The 21,376-nt window shown below is 46.4% G+C and overlaps 1 protein-coding gene and 1 pseudogene across 8 annotated transcripts in view; one reads left to right on the top strand and one right to left on the bottom strand.

Annotated features, from left to right (window-relative positions):
• Scn8a (sodium voltage-gated channel alpha subunit 8) overlaps positions 1-21,376 on the bottom strand; it is a 173,442-nt gene that overhangs the window by 130,784 nt on the left and 21,282 nt on the right.
• Crip2-ps1 (cysteine-rich protein 2, pseudogene 1) lies at positions 9,981-10,707 on the top strand (annotated as a pseudogene).

Below are 21,376 nucleotides of genomic sequence, written 5' to 3'. Positions count from 1 at the left end.
CACCTACAGTGTCCTGTGCCTGCTCCAGGAAGTTTCCTTTGTGTGAATATCTAGGAGTTCTTGGTCCTAAAGTATAATTAGCACCTTTGGGGGTTTTATATGCATGTCATATGCTATTTTGTCTGGTTCCTTGTTGTTCTGGTTTGGTTTGGTTTTGGTTTTCTCCTTATGTGGCCTGGGCTGGTCTTGAACTCCTGTCCTCTGCAAGCCTAACGTCTATGAATGTGGGGATGACAGGTGTGAGTAGTCACAGCAGCTGTCAGTCATCTTTAACTTCTGCTTTTGACTTGAAAAGAGTTCTTCTTAGACTTGTACAGGCATCCTAACAAAGATTCTTGACTCAACCAAATTTCAGCCTTCTGAATTTTCTATAAAATTCATCTTTGCACGTCCCTAAAAACCAGTTTCAACAAAGGAACCCGTTCAGCCAGCTCCAGGATCCCCATCCTTGTTCCTTCCATCATCCCTCTCCTCCACCATCTGCCAAGCAGTGTGGTCTCCATGGTCTGGATCCTAGCAGGCCGCCTAGCCAGGCTCTCCACTCCTCCTGTTATACCTCCATGTAATTTTCTATCCGCTGGATCCCACATTGTCCTTCCCCGTACACCTCCATTTGCCCAAACTGTATTTATAGTTGGCCCCAACGTCCTCCTCCAACTACAAGTCACCACTGCAGGGCCTTCCTCAGCTGGAGGGAGGAAACAGCAAGTGCTACATAACTCTGTTAAAGAACACCTTGCCAGTGTCACAAGATGAGCACCTGAGACCCCCTAGAACCTCCAGACTCAAAACCAATAGCAGCAGCAGTAACTCCATGGATAGTGGTGTGCCTTGGTGATCCTGTGCTGGGGGGCGGAGATGGGCAGATCTCAAAGTCTCACTGGCAGCCAGCCTAGCCTTGTTAGTAAGCCTCAGACCAGTAGAAGAACCTGTCTCAAAACAAAACAACCCAAGGTGGTGGTAGAAAAACAACAGATCTCTCTGGGCTCCCATATATACATATCATGCACACTACACATCACACATACTACACACCACACTTACTACACATCACATACACATACACACACACATACATATGTACACCATGCACATGCACACACTACACATATATACCACACACATCACATATACTACACACATATACACAACATACACATATACATACCACACATACTACACACCATACACATACACATATATATACACATACACCATGCACATACACACACATACCACACACACATACACATACCACACATACTACACACCACACACACATACTACACACACACACCACACACACATACACATACCACACATACTACACACCGCACACACACACCATCCACAAAAACACACACTATACATACACACCACACACACCATGTACATACACACACACTACACATACACATTACACACACACACACCATGTACATACACACACACACACACACACACACACACACGTGTGCACAATACAGGTAGACTTGCAGCAGGCTAAGACAGCCCTGAGACTCCGCCATCACTTCCTGAGCAGCCCATCCCCAGCACCCTCCCCCACAGCCTGGGCTCACTGCTGTTAGCAGAGATGCCGGGTGCAGTGCATACGACAGGGCTTTGCAGAGCAAGCGCCACATATACTGCCACATTGTTTCTAAAGTAGCCAGACAGGCAGCTGCTGTTGTTATTCTCACTATACAGATGAGAAACATAAAACTCAGGGATGTGAAACAATTTGCCCAAGGTCACCAGACAGCCTGTGTAAGACATGGACAGTACACTGGCTACAGGGAATCAGGTTTTCTGCAATGGGACCTTGCCAAAGGAAAAAAAATATGTTCAAAATGGCCAGGAGTTTTGTAGACATAGTGCTTCAGGGTAAGGAGGATTGTACCTATAATTATTTATTGCTTAAAACAGTAAGCACATAAAATTATTCTCTATGCTTATTATCTGCATGCTTAAAATTTGGTTCAGTGGTTAAGAGCACTGACTGCTCTTCCAAGAGGTCCTGAGTTCAATTCCCACCAACCACATGGTGGCTCACAAACATCTGTAATTGGATCCAATGCCCTCTCCTGGTGTGTCTGAAGACAGCTACAGTGTACTTATATTAAATAAATAGGTAAATAAATAAATATTTCATAATAAAAATGAGAGAACTCTGTAAGCAAAGTTCAGAGATCAGAGACACCTCAGTACTGCGGTTCAAGTGTCAGGGAAATAAGTGTTATGCCGTGGACTGAAGGATGACATAGTTAGATAGAAAAGACTTCACCTCTCCAGGGAATTATGAGAGGTGGGAGGTACCATCACGTCCATCTCTGAGGTTAGGCATACGAGTTCCCCCAGCTAGGAAAGGCAGAGCATGCAAATGCACAGAGATAAGGAGGCCAGTAACATTGGACCCTGGGTCAGGCTGGCCTCAGGAAGCTAGATTATACAATATATAAATATATTAATATTAGTATCCCCAATACTAATTTATCCTATAAATCGTTGCTCTGAAAAAGGTTAATGTGTATGTGTGCGCACGTGTGCGTGTGTGTGTGTCTGTGTCTGTGTATGTGTGTATGTCTGTGTCTGTGTGTGGGTGTCTGTGTGTGTGTCCATGCACGTGCTCACATGCACAAGCCATGATATACATGTCGAGGTCAGAGAACAATGTGTGGGAACCGGTTCTCTCTTTCCACTACGTGGTTTCTGAAGATCAGCTTAGGTCATAGGCTTGGCAGCAAGCCCCCTTAGTAGCTCAGTTCCCATTCGTGTTTTTCAGAACACAAACATGCACACAGTGCACACACAGGGACACTGTGAGGCGGTGAAAAGAACAGAGTCTGAGGATGCCGAGTCTGTCTGTGAACAGGGTCGCCCTATTTCCCCACAGCAAGTCTTTTAAGTATCCAGTAGCAACGAAGTACCACCAACCAGGGAGTCGGGGATTTGGGAGCCCCGTTCCTCAAAATCTCTCCGAGAAAACCTTTTAAAAGGTTTTCTTTTAAAAAGCCTCTCCTGTTCTCCTCTGCCAGGCTGGTTTACTTAGGTTCCCCATCCTTCCATATTAACATGGTGGGAGGCGGGGCTGTGTCTTGCTGAAGGTGCATAGCCGGGCCAAGAATAGAACTCCAGCATCCTGTCTCTCGGCTCACTTCTGGACCATGCTACCTCAGGAAGGAACATTTGAAAATAGTAATCCTCTCCCCTCTGCCACCAGGCTGTGTGCAACCACATGATCCATGAATGAAGCCAGCTCAGTGACTCAGCGCTCGGCTGAGTCAGGCCCTGATTCCTGAGTAGCGGCAAACACACTCCATTTAAATAAGACCGAAACCAGGGTCCTTCCAGCGAGATCACCCAAGGCTCTGGAGGCCGAATGACTTCCGCACAATTACATTAGCTGTAACTGGCAAGAAGCTGCTCTCTTTGTGTTCTGTGAACTCTTTCAACTACCGGTCTGGGGGTCCAGCCGAACCGGCTGACGGACAGACAAGACAGTCAAGTTGATGGAACACGAGAATAAATCAACAATTCAAGATCAGCTCTGCGTCTGTCCTTTTCTCCCCGAGGACAGGGGTTCTCTTCTTCCTCTGAAGGGTAACAACCTCACCTAGAGCATGGGGAGGGAGGGCACACTGGTAAGCTCCCTAGCCACAAGCCCTTCAATACCCACTGGCTGTGACCACCTGCTCCAGCAGAGAAGAGACCAGGCTCTAAGCAATGACCCCTGTGACAGATGGTACAGCACAAAGAGAAAAAGGCCAGCCAGAAATATGCCTTCCCACAGAGCGAGGGAGACTGGGTGTTTAAGCAGGAGTCAGGAACAAAGTAACGAAATTCACCAAGTGTATCTGCATCTTCCCCCTCCGGCTATCAGTAGTCTCTTGAATGACGGATGAGTCAAAATCCGGCTCTGTGGACCTCAGGAGTCTGTGTAGCAGGCTGCCATTAGCAGACTGTTAGAAGAAACGATCTTACAGAGAAGTGTTGACAGTGAGCCTTCCTGAAGGGCATTACAGAGAACTAGAACAAGTCAGAGCTTCCGTTGAGGGAATGAACTGGAATTTCCAAAGATCATCCAGCCTTGCAAACACACAGAGGACACTGACTGGAAAAATGTCAGTCCTGGGATGGACTTGAAGTGGCAGAAATTAAAAAAAAAAAAAAAAGAAAGAAAGAAAGTCATTAGTCATTGCTTGGTTTTGATTTGCCATCAGGGCAAAGAGATGTAAAAGAGGTGAAAGAAACCGGCACCAACAAAAGAGAGCAGGACTTAGCACGAGCCGGGGCCAGGTACTCTGAAGCACTGTTGTGAGCCAACCCAAAAAGCCTTTTACATTTCTTTCTCCCTCTCTCTCTCTTTTTCATTTTACTTCAAATGAAACAAATGCACAAATTCAGTCCATCAACACCAGAAAACAGAACCCAACTATCCAAAACAAAACATTAAACAAAATCTAACACTGCAGCAATATTACACATAATCACATAAAAGTCCTGAGGCATCCCAGTGTCCAGGGACAGACAGCATGGTACCTGCTTACAATAAAAAGAACAGCCTGACACCTTACATGACGTGGGTGGGCCCTAGAAGCATGCTGCTTTGTGATTCCTCTTTTATGAGGTTCCTAGAAGAGACATTTCATAAGAACACAAAATAGAAAGGTGGAGAGGGGTGGGGAGGCAATGGGAGTGGTCAGTGGAGACAATGGGAGTGGCCAGTGGAGGGGTGGGGAAACAATGGGTGTGGTCAATGGAGAGGGTGGGGAGACAATAGGCGTGGTCAATAGAGAGGGTTGGGGAGATGCAGGATTTCAGAGGAGGAAGAAGAAACCGTGCTGGAGATGGACTGTGGTAGAGGCTACATGATACAGAATATGCTTTCAATGAAACAATCAATTCCACGTTATATACAGTTTCGTGAAATTGTGTGTGTGTGTGTGTGTGTGTGTGTGTGTGTGTGTGTGTGTTGGGGGTGCATATGGGTGAGTGAGGATAACCTCAGGTGTTGTTCCACAGAGCCATCTACTCTAATTTTTCAGACAGGATCTTTCACTATCCCGGAACTCTTCATGTAGGCTGGCTGGACAGGCGTGCCAAGGCACTCCTTTAATCCCAGCACTCCGGAGGCAGAGACAAGGGGATCTCTGCGCTCCAGACCAGCCCGTTTACAGAGTGAGTTCTCTGACAGCTTAGGCTACACAGAGAAACCTTATCTGGGGAGAATGGGGGTGTGTTCAGGGGGAGGGAGTAGGCTGACTGTCCAGCAAACTCCAGGGGACCACCCATGTCTGCCTCCCCAGCAGCACGATTACAAGCATATGCCACCACACACAATTTTTTTTTAAATGAGTTCTGGGGGTGGACTCAGGTCCTCGGGCACTTTGCCAACTGAGCCATCTCCCAGCCCTGGAATCTTTTAAAAATTAAAACCAATAAAATAAGGCATGGTGAAGTTAAGAAACTTAGCCAAGTTGCACCTTGGAAACAAGACGGATTTCTGGCCATAACAATTCCCCCCCCTCCCAGAAGCAGGCCACCTTCCCCAGCACAGGCTGGAGCAGAAGGATAGAGCAGTTCTGAGGAGCAGGACCTCTGGGTCTGCCCTGACTGCAGCCCAGCCTGGCTGTCACCTGCTCCTCACCTGCAGGACGGATGCCTCTCCTCAGACCTTGTCTGCATCGTCCCACTCTTCAGTGAGTCTCTCCGGGAAGAAGGTCACAAAGAACAACTGACATTTTCAATTTTACCAACATTATGAAGATTCTGAAAATTCTGGACCCTGAAAGCCTCCCTAAATTGGCATGTAACAGAAAACCATCATCCCAATTACACAGATCTTTTCTCTATGCTAATAATCCATGCTGCACAATGCACCCCCAAAACAAACGTCCATTTTCAGAGACATAAGGCTATTATTCACTGGGTCTTGTCTCTCAAGGTTACCCAATGCTAACTGTGGAGTGTCACAGCTTTGGAAAGAGTCACTAATACCAAGTGGCAGAGGCCAGAGATGCTGCCAAACATCTTAAAATGCATAGCTTACCCCCGCCCCCACCACCAAAGCACCATGTTCAAAATGTCAACAGGACAGACAATAAAATCCTTTCACTGCCCAACACTCACCTGATACAGATGTACAGGTGAGTGTCCCTTATGTGAAACACTTGGGATGAAAGAATTCCAGATTCCAGGTATTTCCAGACTTTGGGTGTCTTCACAGGACTCTGTTGTCTAAGCATCCTTGACTCAAAAGCCGGAAAATACAAAACACCCTGGGATCTAAAATTTTTGAAGCTCCATTTTAACACTTTGGGAACATCTGAGATTTCAGATCTTCAGAACAGAAAGACTCTGGATTATTCCTTTATAAATCACCAAGGAAAAACCACTGCCATACACCCTACAGCCGACAAACAGATCACGGTACCTCCTCAATGTCATTCAGAATTTGCCCCTGTAAGCTTGAACCAACCATTTCTGATGCTAATCTTGAAGTCAAAGAGTTGCCCCTGCAAACTCCCTGCTCCACTCTACAGAGCTAAGTAACCAGACGGCAGCTATGGTCGCTAAGTGTTCTAACTGCTCATCAAGTGAGCATTAGTTCCAACTGCTTCAAGTGGCTACACATGCGTCTATGTTCACTTAGGTTTAGTCCCGGAAGTGTCAAGGAAGAAACACGTCTACCTTGTCTTGTCCACTCACTGACTAACACTGAACCAGTGAGCAGCAGTTACTAACTTGCAACTAAGTTAACATAAGGTGGAAGGAAGTCCAGCTATAGCCTGAATATGTCTGAGTGTGTGCCCCAGAGGTTGTTAAGAGGTAGTGAGACTTTTTGTAAGATGAGGCCTAGAAGTAAGTAAGTCAGCAGACCATGAGTGTATATATATCTTGGAGGACATTAACATAGTCTGGCTTCTTGTGCTGCTGACTGATAAGTTTCCCAGGCACTCCCATGGGAGAAGTGGCTGTTGGGACCTCACCAGGGTGTGTACCATGATGTCTGGACATTCAGCCTCCCCGTGTACAACATAAACTTCTTCCTAAGCTTCTCAGCTTTGTGGATATGAATGGAATGACAGGCAGAGAAACCTGCCAAGCTGCTGTAATTCTTGGATAAGAACACCACCAAATCACTGACCACAGAAACAGGCCTTTGACTCCAATATTCAACTCCTCAGAGACGTGGGGTACCTTCTAATCCGCCTACAGGAGGACAGTCATGGAATCACGGTCATCTCCAGTCAATAAGAATCCTCTTACCTTTCTCAAGAAAAATAACCCAAATCTCAGCAGGACTCCATAAAAGGCTGCCGATCTCTCCCCTGTCTGCTCAGCTGGACTATAGAACTGCCAGACTCAGTGTGCATTCTACGATTGGAGACATCACTGGCCTAACTCGCCCAGGGGAAGAGGGCTTTGTAAACAGGAAACCCCAACCGCAAAGGGCCCATTTATACAGCACAGCTCACTTGAAAACTGCAGCCGTAAGGTTGCTGTTAAACCTCACCAACATGGCCTTCACTTCCGTCCCACCTCATCTGCTGTTCATCAGCTCATACCCCATCTTCATTCCTACCTTGAGTTTTCCCACTGGCTAGTCACCCTGCTTCCAACAGGAAACCTACAGGGCCTCAGGGCCCACATCAGGGCCTTGTTCATGGCTTGCATCAAGCCTCTCTCACCACATTCCACAACTCCTCTTACTTTACACACAGACCTCTCCTTCACTTTTCTGCTTTAGAATCCATCTTCAAAGCTCATTTGGATATGTTAAACTTTCAACAAATATCAATAAATCAACAAATAGTAGCTAAGTGCCTAGAATATACTATGTATCCCAGATCTTGAAGGAAACTAAAAAGGAGTCTTTAGTTGCTGCCCCTGATATTCCAAGACTCATTCATTAAAAATAGCAAGTATCAGAAAACAACTGGCTACTACGTTGCAGCTCTTCATTAGGAAGAACTTTTGTTCAGAAACAAAGATGAGGTCTCTCAGGTCTTATGTCTTGGACTCAATGTCAGAAACAAAGGCACACCATTACCCATGCCCTCAACAGACACCCATGTTTTATATGTAAAAGCATTTTTTATATGTATGCACACTAAGAGGTCTGATCAGTATCTATTTCCCTTTTAACAACAGTGGTAGACAGAACAAATCACAACCACAAACTCAGTTCTCTGAATGAGAAAACTGAGGCTTTAGAAAACAGGAGGGCATCCGGGCAAACCATTGACAGCAAACCTAACCATGGAGAGAGTTCTTGTCAGAGCTTGACCAAGAGCCTCTAATCTCCCCATTTCCCTGGCCACTTCCTGACAATGTTGTGAGAGGCAACCAAGAGAAGCTCAAACGACTAACGGAGGGAAGGCTTTCTGAGTTCTAAACTATATTTGTCAGAGATCCTTTAGAGAGAATTTGTTCACAGAACAGATCCCTCCACTCAGGTTCCCCATAGTGTGAAAAGCCTGGGTTCCAGCTCCCCTGAACCCAAAGTGATGGTCGCACATGGCAAGTGGAGAGGGAAAGTGGAAGAGAAGGGATCCAAAGCAAAAAGAGAAAACATGGTTTTTGCTTAAGTATTAACTCTGCTCAGTTATGAACAACTCATCCGTGTGACTAAAATGTACCTTCAGGGATTAGCCAAGTGCCTAAAATACGGTAGATGGTTAATAAATGTTTGCCTGATGGATGAATGAATCCATTTTTTCCTGAATATCACAAGCCCCTCAAGGGCATAGACCTCTCTTCTGTACATTTGAATCTTTGTTTTTGAGTGGGAAGTCAATAACCCATTGAATTACTCAGCTAGTAGATGAGGAAAGCTTCGTGGGTCGAGGGGGACAGGCAATGCTGGCATTCTCTGCTTTCTTGGATTTCTTGGCATAACTGATCACAAGGCCAAAGTAATGGCTAATAGTGTACCTCACTGAGATCCAGTCTGCACTGATTGAGCAAACCTGACCACCCAGGACGGCCCTAGAGTCCACTGAAATTATTCAAACTAACCAATCCATGCTGTTTCCCAGGCCTCCTTCCTCCAGACCAATGTGGGGTACCCCTGTGTGGTCATAAGAAACTGGGCAGTTTGGCCATGTTGTGTTGTCAGACAGACGGCACCCCAAAACAGATCAGTTTGCTGCCAAAAAACCAGAAAGCAATCCGGAGTGTTCCTAAGTGCTGCCTCATGCCCTTGGGTTAGCTTGGCTATGAAGTAGCAAACGTCTCTGAAGATTTAAGGGGGGTCTTATTTATTTCTGTACACACTGCTTGTGAAACTTAATGCCACACACAGAGCAACCTCTTCAAAAGCCAAATTTTACATAGGCAGGAAAACATTGGGTGACATTTTACACTCTGATCAACTATTCAATGAGCCGTTCTGGCTTTAAAAATTGACATTTTAATTAACTTTCCCTGTTGCTATGGCTCTCACAAAGGATCTTAAGGGAGAAAGGGCTTATTTGGGTCATAGCTCCAAGTTACAGTCCCACATGGCAGGAAAGAACTTGCTACATGACACCCACATTCAAGACCAAAAGCAATGGACTCATGTACTCTGACAGTGCCCAGTTGGTTTTTTTAAACAACTCAGGATCCCTGCCTAGAAAATGGTGCCACCCCCCCAGTGGGCGGGACTTCCGGTAGGCAGGTCTTCCCACTAATCGAGATAATCAGTGCCTTATTAAGCCATGCTTTCCAGGAGATTCTAGATTGAATCAAGACGACATGACTAACCATCAAAGTCAATTAAACTCTACTGTTCCCCAGTTTGGCAATTTCCTATCAAATTAAAACTTGTAACGACCCAACAATCACACACTACACTATGTATTTTATCCCACCAAGCTGAAAACTATGTCCACACAGAAATCTGTACACATATGCTCATAGCATTTAATTTGCAAGCATCAAAAACTGAAAGCAAAATGTCTTTCAATGGGTGAATGAACAAACAAATTCTGGTTTATCCCTAGAAAGGAGTATTGTTTAACAACAAAAAGGAATAAACTATTGGTTCATGCAAAAAATAAGAATGAGGGCACGGACCGACCGAGCGCACCGACCATGGCCTCCAAGTGTCCAAGTGTGACAAGACTGTGTACTTCGCCGAGAAGGCAAGCTCTCTGGGCAAGGACTGGCACAAATTCTGCCTCAAGTGTGAGCGCTGCAACAAGACACTGACACCCGGCGGCCCTGCTGAGCATGATGGGAAACCATTCTGCCACAAGACCTGTTATGCCACACTATTTGGACCCAAAGGCGTGAATACCGGGGGTGCTGGTTCCTAATCTACGAGAAGCGTCCAACGGAAGCCCCTCAGGTCACTGGCCCCATCGAGGTCCCTGTGGTGCGAACTGAAGAGTGGAAGACCAACGGGTCCCCCAAGAGTCGCAGCAAAGCCTCTAGTGTCACCACATTCACTGGGGAGCCCAATATGTGTCCTCGAGATGCAACAAGAGAGTGTACTTTGCTGAGAAGGTGACCTCCCTGGGCAAGGACTGGCACCAGCCCTGCCTGTGCTGTGAGCGCTGCTCCAAGACACTGACCCCAGGCGGGCATGCTGGGCATGCTGGCCAACCCTAATGCCACAAGTCTTGCTATGGAATACTCTTTGGACCCAAAGGAGTGAAAACTGGTGCTGTGGGCAGCTATATCTATGACAAGGACCTGGAAGGCACAGTTCAGCCTTAGATCTGCAGATGCTGCCCCTCGGGGTCCCCTATTTGACCCTGAGGGAGAGTGACCTGATGCCTAGTCCTGCCTCAGTGTGTCTCGCCTGCAATTCCAGCACCTAAGTGATGGAGGAGAAAGCCCAACTAGTTCTGGAACTTCAGCTCCCTTGGTCACCTTGGCATGTCCTATGTTGCCCGTGGTTTACTTTCTGTCTGTGTGCCTTCATAGCCCCGTGGGTCCTGTGTCCCCATGTCCCTGATAACTCTTGGAGGTGGCTGTCCTATGATATCCCTTTGTCCACACCCGCCCACCAGTATTATTTATGCTCTGCTTGCCGGTGATGGCCATGAGCTAGCTCACAGCATACCCAGGGTGACAACCCCCTGCAAGGAGCCCTTTGCTGGTTCCCACACTACTCCCTACTTACTCTCACATGGTTCACAGCTATGGAGGTTTGCTGTCAATAAATAGTTTGGTTTAAAAAAATATGAATGAGTCATGTGTCTGTGTGAGTGCACATACACCTGTGCATGCAGGAACATGCATGTACATGTGTGTAAGTGTGTGTGTGTGTGTGTGTGTGTGTGTGTGTGTAGGCAAGAAGTCAATTTCGGTGTCTTCCTCAATTACTCTCTGTGCTGTTTTTGAAAACAGGGTCTTTCACAGAGCCCAGTGTTCAATGATTGGACTAAAGTAGCTAGGCTCCACCTCCCCAGTGCTGTGACTAGAGCTACAGGGCTGCTATGGCCTTCTTACGTACATAAACATTAACTGTACTCTGCTACCTGGAAAATTACACACATTGTGTAATTCCATTCATGTAACGTTCTGGAAAAGATATAAACAGGTAAAAAGCAGGTAAGAGGTTACCAGGACTCTCAGTAGGAAGTGGGATATGATTGACTACAAAGGGATATACAGGAAAATTTGGAGGTGATAGAATATATGTTACTATAGAGATATATCCAAACCCATAAAGTTGTACGTCACAGAGAGTCAACCTTACATACATAAGGTTTGTAAAAGTTCACCAGGATGTCGGTGGGAGAGAATGCAGACTGTGACAAAAGAGTCTAATATAATCCAGTGCCAGAAATGAGTTACTATTCTTGGAGTTCCTGGCCAGCAAGGACCCATAGACCCCGAAACATTCTAAGCTATTGGCAATGCTCTTGATTGCTCCCCAGAATATTGACAATAAGACCCAATTGCTGAAGACAGCATATACTTAAATTACGGATCAAGAGAAACCAAGATGTGGTGACCTAAAAGCACCATCCCTGCCTGTTGGCTTTCCTAGTGCTGGAAGGTGCTAGGCAAGAAACCAGAGGAGAAAAGTCTTGGTCAACCTTACCCAGCTGTGTGCCTCATAAGCTATGAAAGTTATCGACTTTGTCAAGACACACACGCTGGTGCAACTGTGGCACCAACGTTCTGGGAGTAACCACCCACTTTCTGATGGGATTTAAGACCCACTCCATGAGCTGAAACCCACACCTGGTTCTCTTATTGGGACCAAGAACCTGTGGCTCTAACCTACCACTGTTACTCTGCCAGATGGACATAATATTAAACCAACTCCTATGACTTTTCCCCCCATTTTCCCCATAGATTATTACTTTTCTCAGTCCTCATCGGGGAAGCCCCTTTTTGCAGTCCGGGAGTTGAGAGTAAGAGACTGGGGACCACTTAGCTCTAAATGGAACATCTATTCACACCACCTCTTCTCAAGGCTCAGAGGTCATGATGAAGGAAGGGGGGGGGGGATTTTAATGTCTGGGAGTGATAGGTAACCAGAAGGAAATAGTGTTTTCCCAGTACAACAGGGCAGTTGCACATATACACTCAGTGGTTGTGACAGCATTTGGAAGACTGGCATCATAAGGAGAGTTGGGCTTGGAATACTACCCTAGCTGGAGAGCTATTAGCAATTGATAGGTTCTGGGAGAGAGACAGTCAGTTTGCTTTATGGATGTGACTCCTCACGGGTGGATTAGGTTCCAGTGAGTGGCAAAACACCCAGGTGTATATGGGCAGAACAAATTGGACTTGGTGTGTTTTTTTAAAAGAGAAGAAGAGGAAGGAGGAAGAGGAGGAGGAGAAAAAAGAGAAGGAGAAGCGGAAGCAGAAGAGGAAGAGGAAGACATGGGGGAAAGGTGGTGGGGTTGGGAGGAGTGGTTGGCATTGTGAATATAATTAAAATGTATTAAGTTCTCAAAGAACTAATAAAATATAAAAAGAAAATACTCTGACATATTAACAGTGGGCATCCCTGCAGCCTAAGACCAAGCTGGGTAGTGAATGCAGTGAGACACTGTCTGAGAAAGAAAAAGAATGCAGCATTATAAACACATGACAAACTTAGTAACCTAGGGATAGATGCCTAAGCAACCTTGGAAGATGCTGCTGTGCTTAGCAACTAGACACCTTGAGGCTTTAAACAGGCTGCGCTGTGGTTGGTAAGTTTGTTGCTCACAAGGGCCTAATAGCAACCTTGAACCAGCTTTATATGTATGTGGATACATAAGTAAAACTCTTATCTTCCATAGTGGATGGTAAGGGCAGATTTCTCATGGTCGAATAGACAAAGAAGGAAGGGCAATGTGAGGGTTACAATGAGGAAAAGATTCACAGCACAAACCCACACATAGCTTAATAGAGAGACAGCAAAAGATGCAGAAATAATTCTAAACAAACATGTATACTGGGATTAACACACAAAAGCTGAATGTCTCTGATCTGAAAATCTAAAATCTCCAACTTTACAAGTGGCAACATGATACCGTAAGTAGGAAATCCAACACAAGGGCTGTCACAGTCAAGACACAAGTGCACTAAAAACCCGGTGTAAAAACTTCAGGCTATACACAAAATGTGCATGTCAAACACATGTAATTTGTGTTTAGACTTAGGGCCCACCTCCAAGACATATTGTTGTTGTTTCAATGAGAATGGCCCCCAGAGGCTCACATGTGACTACTTGGTCCCCAGTTGCTGGAACTGTTTTGGGAAAGTGTTTGTTAGCATTTCACTGCTGTGAACAGATACCATGACTAAGGCAACTCTTATGAGGACAACATTTCATTGGGACTAGCTTACAGGTTCAGAGGTTCAGTTCACTGTCAAGGCGGAAGTGTCCAGGCAGACACGGTACAGGAGGACCTGAGAGTTCTACATCTTCGTCTGAAGGCCAATAGGAGAAGACTAGCTTCTAGGCGGTTAGGAGGAATGTCTTACTGCCCACCCCCACAGTGACACACTTCCTCTAACAAGGATGCACCAACTAATAGTGATGCACCCCTTCCCTGGGCCAAGCACATTCCAACCACCACAGAAGGATTAGGAGGTACGGCCTTGTTGGCAGAGGTATGCCACTAGGAAGGGCTTTGAGGTTTCATTCCCACTGTCTCTGTCTCAGGCTTGTGTCTCAAGATAGGAGCTCTTAGCTACTGCTCCAGAGCCATACCTGCCTGTCTGCTGCCTGTCATCATAGCCATGAATCCTGACCCTCTGAATCTATAAACCACAATAGACCCTTTCTCCTCTAAGTTGCCTTGGTCATGCTGTCTCTATCCAGCAAGAGAAAAGTAACTAAGACATATATCACTAATTACATGCAAATATCCCAAAGCCCAGAACTCCAAACTCTACAACACTTTTGGCCCCAGGCATTTCTGATGAGGAACATTAACCCGGCTTGTGTCTTCCTAGCTCTACCCATGGAGAGGCTCACCGGGCAATGCTCAATCCAATATTCAGATCTTGACTTGTCCAGAGAAAAGAACCAGGCTTTTAGGAAAGCTGATCTAGAGCAAGGCAAGGAAAACACAGGAGTCTGCAAAGTCCTCTAGCTCCAGAGAGCAGGGAGGTATTCAAGCAGCAAAAGAACAGGACAAGTCAACTGGACAGGGCAAGTCTTGACGAGGCCCCAGCAGGGCAGTGTGGGTAACAAAGTAGCAGTGTAGTGTTGTCATCCAAAGTGTGATATACATTCATACTCTGTACCCATTGAAGCCAATGACTGGATAGGAGACAAGTCTCTCTTTACAGAACAATTCCACACAATATGAGTGGATATGAACTCCTCCCCCTGGAGATGGAGACCGATCCCAGGTGTAAGCTGATTTAGTGACTCATTTCCATAGAACACAATCAGGGGGAAAGCAACGTTACAGTAGAGAACTGAGCCATGACCTAGGCTAGCACCATGATCCATGACCTAGGCTAGCACCATGATCCATGACCTAGGCTAGCACCATGAGCCATGACCTAGGTTAGCGCCATGAGCCATGACCAAGGTTAGTACCACTGGATAAGTACCGCTGATACTGCACTGCACCCTGGTGTGTACCCCACCTCTGTGGTATTCACCAAGTCCCTAACCACAGTCTGAACATGAGAAAAACTGACCATACTACACCAATGAACATCCCTTGGGCTGCTGAGAAACCACAGGACAGAGAATAAAACAGTGGAGGACTAAATGAGGGGTGGTATGCTAGATTAAATCCTGGGGAGAAACAGGATATCAGGGTGAAACTGGTGAAATCCAAGAAACACGGAATTTGGTCAATGGTGATGTATCCGTGTCAAGCCTAGAGATGGTGGCTCACGTCTTTAGTCCCAACACTCAGGAGGCAGAGGTAGAGGACAGGCAGGGCTACACACAAAACCTTGCCTCAAATACAAAAAACAAACTTTATTATCTTTGTAGTTTGTCTGCAAATCTGCAGTTACTCCAAATTTAAAAGCTGGCATAAAATGATTTTTTAGGTTGACATTAAACATTTAGTGGTATGGACCCACATGACGGTGCTCTTGAGGAACGTGTACAAAGCCCAGGGTTGAATCCTCAACGCTGGAAAAGGCTACCTCTAATCAAGGGGAAAGTCGGCAAGAAAAAGCAACTCAATATAATTTTATTTCCAACATTTCTTTGTGACAAAATTTAGAACTGTCTTATCAGACACATCTTTTCACAAACAGCACTTCCCATCATGTGACCTGAATCTACAAAAGGGTGCTTCTATGGAGGAAGAGGATGGATGACTTCCTGCTATCTGAATCTATTGTAATGATGCTTCTACCAAAGAAGAAAACTAATTTCCAGAGCATAGCCAAGGCCAGCTGCTTCTCTTCCAAAGGTTCACATAGCCCCAGAGGATGTTCTTTCATGAGATGCTTTCTTTCCTCCCCCATCTCCAGATGAGGCCTCCAGAGTCCTCTGGCCCTTCTACCCACATAAGAGAGCTTCTAGCCTCTCCCACATCCAGACAAAACGTTTCTTGGAATCATCGCTGTACATCAACAGATAATACAGCAGCAACTACAGTCCAATCTACAGTCAAATAACTCCCTGTCTGAGACATATAAACTAATGGGTAGCATTGGGCACTGAACCTTACCATTCAGCTTTAAAGGAGAGGAGAGGAGAGGGGAGGGGAAAGGAGAGGAGGGGAGGGGAGGGAAGGGGAATTGTGTGACCACATGCCATGGAGGGCATCAGATGCCCTGGAACTGGAGTTACAGGAGGTTGTGAAGTGCCATTGTGGGTGCTGGGAATTAAGCCTGGGTCCCCTGCAAGATCAGCCAGTGCCTTCAACCTCCGAGCTATCACTCCACTCCCCTACTATTAAGCCATTTGACAGCAGCATTATTTAAAAGAGTGCACTTTGTATGCTATATAAAAATCAACATTGTTTGTTTAAATAACGACTTAAAATTCTAGGAACTCACTGGCTATCCTCTGGAGAAGACAGACACTAGACACATAAATTCTGACCGCTCAATCCCGATCCAAGAAGTAATATTCAAGAAGAGGATGTGTGGCAGCATTACCCGCTCATCCTCTTTACATGGCGGGCAGAGAAGGCGGCTTTGTGAGGTTCAGCAGTCAAAACTAAGAGTGTGGGTTGCAGCGGAGGTGTGGTTTGAGTGTGGCCCCGTGTGTGTGTGTGTGTGTGTGTGTGTGTGTGTGTGTGTGTGTGTGTGTTGGAAGCTTGGTAACCAGCATGGCCATCTTTGCGGGGTGGCCTTTAAGAGGAGCTAGCTCCTGCAGGGTAGTCAGATCGTTAGGGGAGCTTCTGCTGAGAGGGTTTATTGCTGGTCACATGGGTACCTAGGGAAGTACACCATTATGAAAAAGGGGTCGAGGACCCTGGGAGAAGGAGACTGGTGGGATCAACCTGAGCAGAGATCATGGCAATCACCGAGCCTGCCTGGGTCTTTCTGGGTCCTCTGCAAGCATGTGGTGGCTACTGCCTGATGTCTTGGGGTAACTCCTGACAGGAGGAGTGGGGGTGCCTCTGACTCTTTGGCCTACTCTTGAGACCCTCTCCCTCTTACTGGGTCATCTCAGCCAGCCTTCATGGGAGGGTTTGTGTTGTGTTTAACTGGTGTCCCTGGGTGGCCTGCTCTTTTCTGGAGGGAGACTGAGGTGGGAGAGGAGTATATCTTGGGGGGGGGGGAGGGTTGGAGGGAGGACTGATGCAGTGGGGATTATTCTAGGAGAAAAGACCAAATAGAAATAAAATATGAGGGGTTGGGGGTTTAGCTCAGTGGTAGAGCACTTGCCTAGCAAACGCAAGGCCCTGGGTTCGGTCCCCAGTTCCGAAAAAAAAAAATAGAAAGAAAAAAGAAAAAAAAAGAAATAAAATATGAAATAAAAAGAGGAAGTCTGGTCCCATTGTCAGGAGTTACCCCAAGACATCAAGCAATAAGCACAACATACTGCCAGAGCACCTAGAACAGACCCAGGCAGGCTCTGTGAATGCCATGATCTCTGCTTAGTTGATCCTGTCTTCTCACTGTGCCAAGCACTCTCTTCTGCAAGTGTTTCCCATGAGGTCCTCACCAAGGACCAAGCGGAAACCAGCGCCACGCAATACTGTGAACGGAGTAAACCCTTTTTCTTTACAAATTACCCCCTACATTTAGTTCACTGAAGATAGAAAAACGGACAAAGGGCTCAAAGAGCATCCAGCAGTAAAAACATTAAGTGTTTGTGATGCAGGATTGGTCCACACAGCCATTGTCCCAGGGAAGACTCCTCCAGTGAGCCTGCCCTGAGGTTCCGTCTGCCCTGTGGTGGCACCTGATCCTACAGACTGATGTGGACGGGCTCCACCAGCAGGTGTAAGCATGTAAGCCCAAGTATACTTCGTACACTCACTGAGTGAGACAGCTGATTTTCTTCTTTTGTACTTTTCGCTACATTTTTTTTTACTGGAAAACAAATGGCCATTCTGATTTTTCAAATAGTATAAGGTTACATAGAGACAACATATCGAAACAAGATGAAACCCTTAAGAGGTGATAAACCAGTTTTATTCTTTAGAAGTGTACCCAGGTATGGACCCCTGGAAAGAAGACAGCACTCACTTTGAACATGGAAAGTTCTAAGTACTTACTGTCGGCTTGGCAGGGCTGGGGGTGTCCCATGTATAGTGTCAAAGGACTCTATCAGGAAAATGCTTTACTGCACAGAAAAATCTGTATTTCAGCTTTCCCAAGAAAGACTAGGTTCCAACTGTACCATAAGCCCAGTGTACTGGACGGCGAACACTTCTTCAAGGCAGCCGTTAGATCGGGTAAGCCGGGGATCGGGAAATCTGATCTTTGGGTTTTCGGGGCTACTTCTGTGATCAGTAAATGGTAGCTTTCGCCTGCTTCTCTCCTTACACAGACACGGCTGTAGAACTGAGAGTCTGTGACAGTGGTCCTCCGATGGATGAATCAGAACCAGTGTTTGAGGAACAGGAATTAACTGTCTGAACAACCAGACACAAACAACTGGACACCTGAACCTCCTCACCCAGCCCCCCTTTCTGGCTGCTCTCTGGCTTTAACTGTGCTGCTTCCTTCGCAGTTGCTGGTGTGCCCCTGACTACAAGGGAGGGGGAGTTAGTTAACCTGTGTTTCATTTCCAAATACTTCTGGGAAAAGACTTGCCACAACCAGCGTTGGAAGACTGAGGATTACAAAAAGGTTTCTAGAACCTATTCTAAAAGTCCTTACCCTATCAAGACTTAAAAATGATAGATTCTTTGGAATCACATGAAATATACTAACGTAAGCAAATTTAAAAGGACACACAACTTCAGTTCAATAATTTTATGCCCACATATTTATTCTGAAAACAGAGCACCACATATGTAACAAGTATGTACTAGGATATTCTACATAATATCTCATAATAAGGCAAGGTGACGGACGTTTTAAATAAACGCTTATTTACTAAGTAAATGCATGCCGTCTTGACGGAAAGCATGCACCACAGCTATGAGAGATGCAGCCAAACTTCTACAACAGTGAGAGCAAGCTTCTATACACAGTGATTGACAGACTCCGGGGGCTTGTGAGTGAAGAGCAACCAGAGTCAGAGCCCTTACCCTCACCTTGTCCGAATTTGCCCCTCCCCCTCCTCAGGCAATGTGTAGACTCTCCAGGGCCACTAAGAACTGGAAAGCAGTTTCCTGAGGGAAAGGAATGGGGCGAGGGGGGGGGGACTGACTCCCTATTTATTCTTCTAGTTCAGCAGCAAGTGTGTGTTAACCTAGTCCAAGAACCTTAAATCTGCACCAAAGAGTTAAAAAGGCAGGCATGGTGACACATGCCTTTACACTCGATACTCCGGAGGCAGAGGCAGGTGGATCTCTGAAGTTAGAGGCCAGCCTGGTCTACGAAGCCAGATCTGGGAAAACCAGAACCTCAGAGAGACACCGTCTCAAAAACAAGCAACACACATACACACACACATATATACACAGAGAGAGAGAGAGAGACAGAGAGAGAGACAGAGACAGAGACAGAGACACAGAGACAGACAGAGACAAAGAGAGAGACAGAGACAGAAAGAGACACAGAGAGAGAGACAGAGACAGAAAGACAGAGAGACAGAGAGACAGAGAGAGACAGACAAAGAGAATGTGGGATTATCAGGATGCTCTCCACCAGGACTGCAGAGCCAGCTGACCGGCCCTTCAGTCTCTCAGGACTGACAGGCTGCTGCAAAGCATCGCCCTTCTGATTTCTCACTGGCAGCCTGGCTCCTCTGTGAGGGCTTAGTAAAGAGTTCCAGATGCCATTGAGAATCAAACTAACCCAGGACAGAGAATGACCGGAGATTGGAAAGGAACTTGACAGCAAGTGGCATGGGAAGAGAGAGCACTATGAGGAAGGCGGATGCTTGTCTGTTACTTTGGTTTCTTGTGTGTTTGTTTTCCCAGGCTGGAGTCAAAAGTCAGCCCAAACATAGAACTACAAACCAGACAGAGACAGAAAAATTCCACACACAGACCTTCATTTCTGGTTCAGGTTCACAAGGCAATGGAAAAAGAAGTCCCACTACGCACCTTGCCCCAGGGCAAGCAGTGGCATCCACACATAGCCAGGTGAGAGAGGGTTCTGACAGGTCCCCTACATCCCAATGGCACAAGAGGCTCCCTGGTACTTTCCTTCTCATCCTCTTGTCCTGAGGTTCCCTGCTGGCCTCAGGAAAGGGAAGGCAGAACCAGAGAACAAGAGTCCAGGATTTCCAGGCTAAGGAGCTACAAGGGAAACCATGGACCCAGAATGTTGAGACACAACAGGAAGAGGGGACTAAACAAAGCTCTGAACTCTGGTACTCCGACTCAAGCCCCACATGACGCACCTGCCCCTAAGGAGTCTGTCAGAGGTTCACACAGGCTGACCCCAGAGTGCGCTGTTACCACATCTGGCACCAACAGGCAGAAACAATAACACAAAGGTTTCAGGAACTGGGCAGTGCCGACTCTAGCCCATAGAAGCAAAGGACGCTGAAGCCGAACTGGATGGGCTGCGCGGAGAAACAAAGAGGAAGACCCATTCTGTGTTTGACGTGTGCTGTGAAACTCCTCCAGTTCCACACAGCCATTGCAGTCATGGACTCAGAGCAGCTGTGGGTCCCTCCACGAAGGGGGCTCGGGCTCACCAACATTCCAGTTCTCCCTGAGGATGTATTGGGAGTGATGCTTGCTGGGGAGGGGAGGGTGACTTTCCTCAGCAGTGAAGACACTGACCACCTTCCCAGGCCTCAGTAAGTAACTCCCCTCCCCCATGCCCATATGAGCAATCCTAATTAAACTCAGGGCTCACATAAAACAAAACAACACGGGGTTGGGGATTTGGCTCAGTGGTAGAGCGCTTGCCTAGGAAGCGCAAGGTCATGGGTTAGATCCCCAGCCCCGAAAAAAAAGAAAAAAAACAAAACAAAACAAAAAAAAAAAAAAAAAACAACACGGGACCTCGAAATAGGACAGAGACTTGTTGAAAAGAGATTCACGCAGGAGAGCAAGGGAGTGAGAGAGGTAACCGGGGATGGGGGATGACCAAAATACATGATTTACACGTGTGACTCTGTCAAAGAATAAAAGATTTTTCAAAACATCTTTAAAAGGCTAAGGGGCGGTGAGAAAGAAGGCTTTGTGGGTAAAGGCGCTTGCTGCCAATCCTGCTGATTCGAGCGATCCTTGTAGCACGCATGGTGGTGGAAGGAGGGACCAAGTCCTATGAGATGCCCTCTGATCAACACGTAAGCTGCAGCCCTCACATTAACACACACACAAACATGAAAAATTAAAATTGCATGTGCATACACACACACACACACACACACACACACACACACACACACACGGAAAACACAGACAACGCAGGGTGAGTGAAC

This window comes from Rattus norvegicus, chromosome 7 (assembly GCF_021556685.1).
Source record: "Rattus norvegicus strain SHRSP/BbbUtx chromosome 7, alternate assembly SHRSP_T2T, whole genome shotgun sequence".
Taxonomy (NCBI): Eukaryota; Metazoa; Chordata; class Mammalia; order Rodentia; family Muridae; genus Rattus; species Rattus norvegicus.
The sequence above is the reverse complement of the archived record's forward strand: the minus strand, read 5'-3'. Positions and strand labels throughout refer to the sequence as shown.